Below are 9,418 nucleotides of genomic sequence, written 5' to 3'. Positions count from 1 at the left end.
GAAATTGCACTGAGATGAAGGACTTTCTCTACCAGGCCAACATTCTGAAAACTAAACTCTTGAATAGGGGCTACCCCCCCAAACTGGTGAAGAACTCTTTTAAAAGAGCCAGGTACTATAACCGTGACTCCATGTTCCAACCTAAGCAAGAGAAATCTATGGACCGTTTGGTTTGCGTTACTCGGCATTCGAATATCAATCACAAAATTCGTCAAACCATTAATTCCTTTTGGTATCTCCTCAACATGGATGACAAAGACCGATTGCCTAAACCCCTTTTTGCGTTCAGAAGGAACAAAAATCTTAGGAATCACCTCGTCCGTGGCAAGATATCAGAACCCCCTTTGCCCCTCCGCCAATTGTCCATCACTGGCCTACCTCCCATCACAGGTAATCACCGATGTGGGTCCTGCCAAGCATGTCCCAACGCCTTGGTCAGACAAAATATCAACATCAATAAACGAACTATCAGTCTGAAGGAAATAACCAACTGTCGAACCTCCAATGTCGTGTACGCGATTCTTTGCCCATGCGACCTGACCTATGTCGGTGAGACTGGTAGGGAATGCCGCCTCAGGATGGGTGAACACAAATCCAATATTCGCATAAAAAAACCAGGGACCCCCCTGGTCTCCCATTGGACCGATCTAGCTCACTCAGAACATGACCTTAAATGGATCATTCTGGAAAAGATACACACCCCTGTGGGCAAGGACCCTATGGCCCTCAGAAAGAAGAGGGAAGTCTTCTGGATCTTTTATTTGGACTCTGTTGCCCAGGGCCTTAATGAGATTTGCCCTTGGGAAAATGCCATCACATGAGATCCGTTTGTATGGAACATGAACTCCTCCCCTAGCTGCCCTGGTCTCTTGATGGACCTTCCTTGAATACAGGTCTGAGAAACATCTAGTACCTTGTATTTAATCCCTTTTTTTCTTCTTTTTTTAACTCTTTTTATGAACAAACGCCTTTTGGCCGTCTGAGTTTCTCGATATGTCTCTCCTAAATTGTTGATGCATCTTAACTCCTATGAATTGGCACACTGCGCATTGTTTCATTCATTCTTTTTATTTTTCACCCTTTTCACGGCCTTTCCTTTTCGAATCTTGTTCTAGGTAACTTCTGGCTTCACATTTTCCATTTCTATTAATAACCCTTCCCCCCCCCCCCCGGATTAAATCCCGGTTCTGTATCTTTCCCTGTCCGAGTTACTGCTCCTAGTGAGAGATCAGGCGTGTGCTATCTTGTCATTCTTTATTCGTTCTTTCGGGCGAATTATCAAATAGCCACGTCCCAGTTATCCTTCACTTATTCATTCCCGTTTCAGCATTTATTTCATGTTCCTTGGTTTATTGGTCCTGCTCCCGTTTGAATCCGCCGAAATTGCTTGCGTCCCTAAGAATATTAAATCCTTACCTAGATTCTTCTCAGTCTACCCTGCTCCAACATGGCCGCCAATGCGGATGATCCCCGTTGTTGCTTATCTGGAGTCCGCCGCCTGTTTCGTTATCTCGCGTATTCTCGCGAGACTCCCTATCGTCGGTCCCGTGATTGGTCCGAACTTCCTTAAAATCCTGGGTTATCGAACTAACACGTTTATTGCCTACAATCGTTGTTACTCGTTTACCTGACTCCGGTTACCATTGCACGGTAAGATACCCAAAACCCTTTTTCCCCCCCTCCCCTCGCGTACCTGGTCTACCCTTCCCTGCACCTGTATCTTATATTTGGACGCTCGATAGGGCTTTGTTAATCTTTTAATGTATACTTCCTTCGCCCCTGTGTTTGTTTATTATCGGTGTACGCTGCCCTCCCTCACGGATCCCGTTGCTCAGTCCCTGCACTTGAGTTGTTGTTGACGCTGCACCAGGAAGGATGTCTATCACGTTCCTTCCCAAAATATACTTGGTGCTCGTGCCTCCCCCTGCTGTTTTCTGCCTATCTCTTGAGATGGACTATTACCTTATTCTCCTTTAGATTTTGCACCAGACGGCTGGACTTGAGATGCTCCTTACCTTCTTCCTTTCCAGCCTGGACTGTGAACTTTAGTCTGTGGATCATCTAAACGTACAGCTCTTGCCCTTTGGTGGCCCCCCCCCTCCCGGGTAAGCGTTCCCTACTAAGTGGTGACTTTAACTATCTGTACACCTGTCTCAGTATTTTGCTATTTGATCTTGCCTATTATCTCTATTTATATCTAGACAGGAATGGCCTTGTTTATGTTTTGGGCCACCCCCCTCCTCCCTCCTCAGCGATTGATTCATTTCCCATTTACATACAGGGTATCCTACCCCCGACGCTCTAAAAAAAATCTCAGGCGAGCAGCCCGTTCCTGGTTGCTTCCCTTGATTGTTACCCATTGGACCATTCTTGGGGTAAGCCGCCTCTTAATATATATATATTCTTGCTATCCTACCACTGTTCCTCTCCCCTTTTCATTCTTTTCTCTTTGCCCTTCTTCCTTTTTCTTCTTTTCCTTTCCCCTTTCATTTTCTCAGATTATCCGTCTACCCCTCGGAAGCTTCCTTACCTTGTTCCTTCCTTCTTTTGCAATAGAACTGATGCACCTATCCATTAGATGTATAAGTTTGGTATCACCAATATCATTTAGAAGAACTTACCTCTAATAGCGTCCTGCATTGAAAGGTGTTGTTTTCTAATGTTTGTTAGCCCTTTTGCATGCCTTTTTATCTCGTTTGTATTATCCCTTTTTTCATCATCAATCCTGTTTTTACCTTCCTGGGTGATTGGTTGCGATATTATTGCTTTGTTCTGAACTTATTCACTTCACGCTCAGGGTGATGGGGTTTTTTCTTCTCATTTACATCTCCTATGTTATTTGTTCTTCTTCTCATCTCTCGGATGCACTACGGTTCTATCTACCTCTAGTTGTGCATGAGGCCGGTCCTATGTATCCCTCACATCATCTTCTCCTCTACTGGGCCTTTTTGACTCGTACTATGAATATCATTCTCTAACATCCCTGTGACCCTCCCTTCTCTATGAGAACTTTGGAGGTGACACTATTATATTAACATTTTGCGAATTGACTGCAAAAAAAAAAAATCCTTGATATGTTGATGTATGTTTTATGTCTTATGATTCCACGATAGGTTTTGCCTGTTTTGTCCCACACGTCCTTTATCATCGTTGCCCTGATGAAGGTGTAGCCCTGATTGGGCGAACACCGAAACGTACGTTGGCTCTTACCTTCTCGTGCCCATCAGAAGATTCTACATGTCCCTATGAACTGGGAATACACGAGTTTGCGTTTTGTCCAATCTGTACATTGTGGATGTTTATTTTAAATCCAATTGAAAATCAATATGTATTATTGAAGCATATATGTTTGCCCTGTCTAATTTATGAGTATGATGTTTGATTGAGTCGTCTATGTGTGTTCTTTGTGTGGGATCTTTTGTTCAGGTGTAAAAACTGTATTGCCTGTTACATTGTCCAGATTTTTTATGCAAGTACTATTATCGTGATTATTCAAACTCAAATAAATCTCGACCTGTTATATCTTCTTCTCTAGTCTGTCTTGGCCCAGTGTTCCTTTGTATAAATTTGACCCATTTGTGGGCATACTATAAATCAGTTCAGTGTAGACAGTGGGTTGTGCTTTTTTCGATTGACTTTTGTTGTTCCCTTTTTCCCCTGTCTACTTATCTCACTTTTAGGGACCCCCCTTCTTTTGGATATTTAACATCGCACCAAGTTCGACACAAGGCCTGTTTTGCGGCTGCACGAGTTCACACATTGTCACCGGATCTTCACATTTCATCAAGACACCAAGTCGGTTGCATCGTTGGGGGATGCAATAAGAAACCAACGCATCAACTCCCCACGCAGTAAGGAACCGATGCATCACCTCCCCTGTGCTGCAGTAAGGAACTGACGCATCACCTTCCCCGAAGCAAGGAAGCGATGCATCACCTTCCCTGCAGCCCGTTTTGTTTGTTTGCATGACACATCCCAGGTACTTTGTGAGAAAAGTGTTGCATCTGCAATTTTCCTCGAACTGAACTATTTCTATAATCTGAAAGTTTTATTTCTGATACTGTATTGTGGATTTTTGTTGTTTGGTCTTGTTTTGTTTTTGATAAGATTACTTATTTTTGTAAACTGTGTCCATTTGTACTGTTTTCACTGTATTACTGTATGTGAGCCTGTCTGCTCTTGCCAAGCTACGGACGGGGTGAGCAGGGGTTATTTTAGGAGTGTATCCCCCTTACCCTGACTAGAAGGAAGGGTCCCTATTTGGACAAAGGTACCTACTTCTGCCAACTAGAGAACCCCATTTCTAACATTGGTGGTCAGCGGTGAGGATCTGGACTGGCATTTGTGACTTACATACAGTGATTGGTGTACTCTATTAGTATAGTGCAGACCATTACGTGACCACATACAATTGGTAGATTTTTTTCCTGGGAATTTTTTGCATCTTGAGAACTGCCAATTTTCACCATGAGTAAACCAGCATCCATGTCATCTGTGGATATCAAATTTGAGGAGGAAAGGGTTGATACCGTCACTGTGCCACAACTCAAAGATGTCTGCAAATTATTTTTATATCTTCTGTGAGAGGCCTCGCCAGAAAGGAGGAATACCAAAAGGCGCTGAGGGCCTGTTTGGAATCAAAGAATGCCAGTGAGCATACCGAGGAGCCTATGGTGGAGGGAGAGAAATTTCTATGGGCAGCTGGAGAGGCTGTTGGGCCTGACTGGTGGGAGTTGCCTTCCAGGGTGGGCAGAAGTGTGTCCTCTTATAGGCTTGCGGCAGCAGGCTGCAAACCAGGCAGCAGGTGATCAGTCCAGATCACATTGGATATACTGGGAGAATAGTCTCCTGTATAGCGAGCCTAAGGTTGCTAATCCTGGGTCAGCCTGAGTGCTGGTGGTACCTCAGCGCTTTAGAGACTTCCTACTGGGTCTGGCTCATGATGTGCCTTTGGCAGGATATTTGGGGCAAGACAAGACCTTTGAAAGGCTTGTCACCCACTTTTACTGGCAGAGTGCAGGTCTCACGATCACCCACTTTTATTGGCCCCAGATGCGCAAGCACTCTGATACTCATTGTAGGTCTTGCCTGACTTGCCAGTGGCAAGAGTGGGAGTAAGTGTAAGGCTCCTCTCCAACCTTTCCCTGTGGTCAGCACCCCCTTTGAGAGGGTGGGTATTGACATTGTGGGGCCTCTGGATCTGAAGACAGTCCGAAGTGTGCATGCTCCTGGCAACATATGCTGGAATGGAAGAGGAGACTGAGCCTCTTCCTGACCTCCTGTCTGCAAAGGAGCATGATGGGTCAGTGGACAGTGTATCACTCTCCCCCTCACTGACTCCTGAACAGCAGAGTGACTTTCGCCAACTGTTGGGACAGTTTGCTCCACTGTTTTCTCTGACTCCTGGTGTCACTCAGTGGTGTGTCCATGATGTTGACACTGGGTACAGTCCTCCTGTAAAGCACAACATTTATAGAGTGACTGACAGGGTCAAGGCTTGCATCAAGAAGGAGGTCACCAAGATGCTAGAGCTAGGGGTGATTGAGCCCTCAAACAGCCCTTGGGCCAGCCCGGTGGTCTTGGTTCCAAAGGCTGCCGCACCAGAACTCCGTTTCTGTGCAGACCACCGAGGGCTCAATTCGGTCACCAGGAATGATACGCACCCCATCCCCAGTGCTGATGAGAGCATCGATCGGTTGGGAGCTGCCCGTTACCTGAGCACATTTGACTTAACATCTGGGTACGGGCAGACTGCCTTTAATGATGGAGCAAAGGATAGGTCAGCATTTTCAACGCCAGAGGGGCACTACCAATTCCGGATGATGCCCTTTGGGTTGAAGAATGCCCCTGCCTCCTTTCAGAGGTTAGTTAAGCAGGTGTTGTCTGGACTGGAGGATTTCAGTACTGCCTACTTGGATGACATCGCAGTGTTCAGTGCCACTTGGGAGGAACAGCTGCACCACCTCTGGGAAGTGTTGAAGGCTCTGCAGAGAGCAGGTCTCACAATCAAGGCCAGTTAGGGCCAGATTGGGAAAGGTTCTATGGTGTACTTGGGACACCCGGTAGGGTGCTTTCAGGTGGCGTCCCTACAGCCCAAGATTAATACCATTCTGGCTTGGGAACCCCCTAAGACCCAGAAAGAGGTGAGAGCCTTTTGAGAACTCATAGGGTATTACAGGAGGTTTGTCAAGGAGTATGGCGCCATTGTTGCCCCCGTGACAGAGCTGACTTCCAGGAAGCAGCCCAAGAAAGTGAACTGGACTGACGCCTGCCAGAAAGTTTTTTATGCCCTGAAATGTGCCATATGCACGGCGCCCGTGCTTAAGGCACACAACTTCTCAGAAGAGTTCATTGTGCAGACAGATGCTTCAGAGCATGGTGTGGGGGCTGTGCTCTCACAGCAGAATGAAGAGGGCCTAGACCAACCTGTAGCCTTCATTAGTAGGAGGTTACTTCCACAGGAACAGAGGTGGAGTGCGATTCAGACATTTGCTGTGGTCTGCGCATTAAAGAAGCTGAGGCTATACTTGTTTGGTACTCACTTCCGGGTTCAGACAGACCACAGGCCCCTCAGATGGTTGATGGAGATGAAGGGTGACAATCCAAAGCTGTTGAGGTGGTCCATTTCCCTACAGGGGATGTACTTTACGGTGGAACACCACCCTGGTACAGAACACGCCAATGCTGATGGTCTGTCCAGATTTATCTGCCTTAGAGAAGAGAACTCCCATGAGGGTGGGTAGTTCTCCCGACATTTCAGCTGGAGAAGACACATGTTAGAATTGGCACCATTGGCGTGGGTCTCCCCTGCATTTTTTGCCTTTGCCTCCTGTGTTTTTGCTGCGTGTTGGACTTCGTTTTGCTAGTTTAGATGGTTTGGGCACTTTGCCACTGCTGTTCAGTGCCAACGTGCCAGTGCTCCTTCTGTAAATTAACTGTTCTGGATTGGTGTTTACAAGATTGGCTATATGATTTACTAGTCAGTCCCTAGTACAGTGTACCATGTGTGCCTGGGGCCTGTAAATGAAATGCTGCTGGTGGGCTTGCAGCACTGATTGTGCCACCCACAGAAGCAGCCTGTAAATGTAACTCTGGCCTGCCATTGCAGAGCCTATGTGCAGTCTGGTACTGCCATGTTGACGGACACTCCTAGGGTAGGCCCAAGATACCCCTTTGGGCAGGGTGCAGTGTATGTGAAAATTAGGACATGCCATGGTGTTTGTGGCATGTCCTGATAGTGAATTACTGCCTATTTCATTTTTTTTTTTTACCAAAATCTGTTTTTATTTTTCATATAAGAAACAAGGGGAGGGTCTAGGTATACACAGCATCAGGCCCACAACCCTGCTTAGGGCCGGCCGCGTAGTGCAGTAGAGCTGCAGGAAGGTTGAGGGAGGTGTACCTGAGCAATTCAAACACAGCATGTCGCCTACAACCCTTGGTGGGCCGGCCGCATGATATTCAGAGCAGAGCAGTGAAATACACTTGTGGGCAAGAGTCAAGACCCATAAAGAACTAATTAGGTAGCAGAGCAGAAAGAGGAACAAAGAGTGTAGGAGAGAGGCCTACAGAAAGAAGATGGTGAGCAGACAGATGAGAGGTAGGAGGAGAAGAAGAAGCAGGGGCGAAAGAGGTCCCTGCGTCAGTGATGCTGCATGGCCACTACTATATGGGGGGGGGTGAAGGCGGGCAGGGGAGAGCCAAAGGATCCAGTGTTACAAGGTAGTTAGACCAGGGGTCAGCATGTGCGTTGTATGTTGTTGTGAGCAGGGTTAAAGTGAAAGCGTAAGTAAACTATCAGGATCAATCGGGAGTATAGCGTCCTCGAATAAGCGTAGGGCTCTGAGTTTCGAGGGTAGGAATCGCGCAAGTTCGAGTTTGTAAAGAAATGTGACTAGTGGTTTCCAGATTGTGGTAAAGCGGGTGTCGCGGGACTACAGTCGTGCCATGAAGAGTTCCATAGTCACTACATGCCATAAGAGCATAAACCAGGCCTCAATTGGGGGGGTCTCAGCTTTCTTCCAATATAACGCTATGAGTTGTTTAGCAGCCACGAGCATGTGAAGAGCTATGTACCAGTCACTATTGGTGAGCGCTTTTAGGTTGTCGGGCTTAAGGCCTAAGAGGACCGTGGCTGCGGAATCAGGCAGAGGGAAGCCCTTTACCTCCTTAATGTGACTAAGAACTTCTTTCCAGAACAGGGTCAGGAGAGGACATGCCCACCCAATGTGAATGAAATCCCCAGAAGCATTCGAACATCTCCAGCACAATGGGGAAGATGCAGGGAACATCCTGTGAAGGCGAGTAGGCGTGTAGAACCACTGCGTCATGATCTTGTAGGCAGTTTCTCTTTGTGATATACTGCGTTAGACCTTTGGGATGTCTGGCCACAGGCGATCCCACTGCGCAGGCGTGATTTCAGTGGGGGACGTTAACTGCCTTGATGCTGGTATGAGTGAGTGATTACTAGCAGAGGCTGTTGCAGTATCTGGTACGTCCGGGAGATAAGGCCCTTTGATTATTCATAGGAGCAAACCAATCGCTCAAAGGGAGTGAACGGGCGGGTAGCCGCGTGCTGCATCTCTGGCGTGGACAGCCAATGTTGCAGCTGTGTATACTGTAACCTTGCTTCCGCCGGGAGCTGAAACTCCTCCATGCCCAATTTCATTTTTCACTATTGCAAGGCTTCCTGTTCCCATAGGACTGAGTGGGGAGATTGTCTATAATATCTTACAAACATAACTGACCCTGGGAACAAGGTAGGAAAATAAAGTTTAGTATGCCTGAACTCAGAATGTTAAAATGCATCTTTTAGTGAGGGTGATTTTTACATTCTGTGTTTGAAAATACCACATTTAGTAAGTAGATACCTTCTTGCCTAACCATCCAGTGTGCCTCTGCTAGGTTTGTGTATTGCATGTCTGGCTTTGGGATAACAGGAGCTGGAGAGGGGCAGTGGCTCCAAAAGTGTGATGAGTCAGGGCTGGGCTGAATTGACCTGGGCTGCATTTAGTGTAGGGCGGCTCATTGTGGACGGTGGCAGCGTCTACATAGGCTGCTGGAAAGCTACAGAAGACGTAAGCGAAATTTGGCAATACTCGCTGCTTTTTATGAAACATTTTAAAAATCAATTTTAAACTGCACTATTCCTTCAAACGGTCATTAGGGCTGTGAAATACCGTCAATCCCCCCCCCACTCACCTGCTGCGGCGATAGTAGATCTGGGTCAGCTGACAGCCTGCACGTCTCGGTCCGACTCGGTGGCTATCACCGTTGAGCGGAGGGCGGACAGGCAGACCCTGTTACTTCCGGGTTAGGGGTGGTTAGCGCTCTAGCCTCGCCCTCGCAAGACGATAAAGGGAGCGAGGAACGACAGACTGTGGCGGCTCATTGTGGACGGTGGCAGCGTCTACATAGG

Source organism: Triturus cristatus, chromosome 3_1 (assembly GCF_964204655.1).
Source record: "Triturus cristatus chromosome 3_1, aTriCri1.1, whole genome shotgun sequence".
In the NCBI taxonomy this organism is placed as follows: domain Eukaryota; kingdom Metazoa; phylum Chordata; class Amphibia; order Caudata; family Salamandridae; genus Triturus; species Triturus cristatus.
This window is presented reverse-complemented; position numbering follows the sequence as displayed.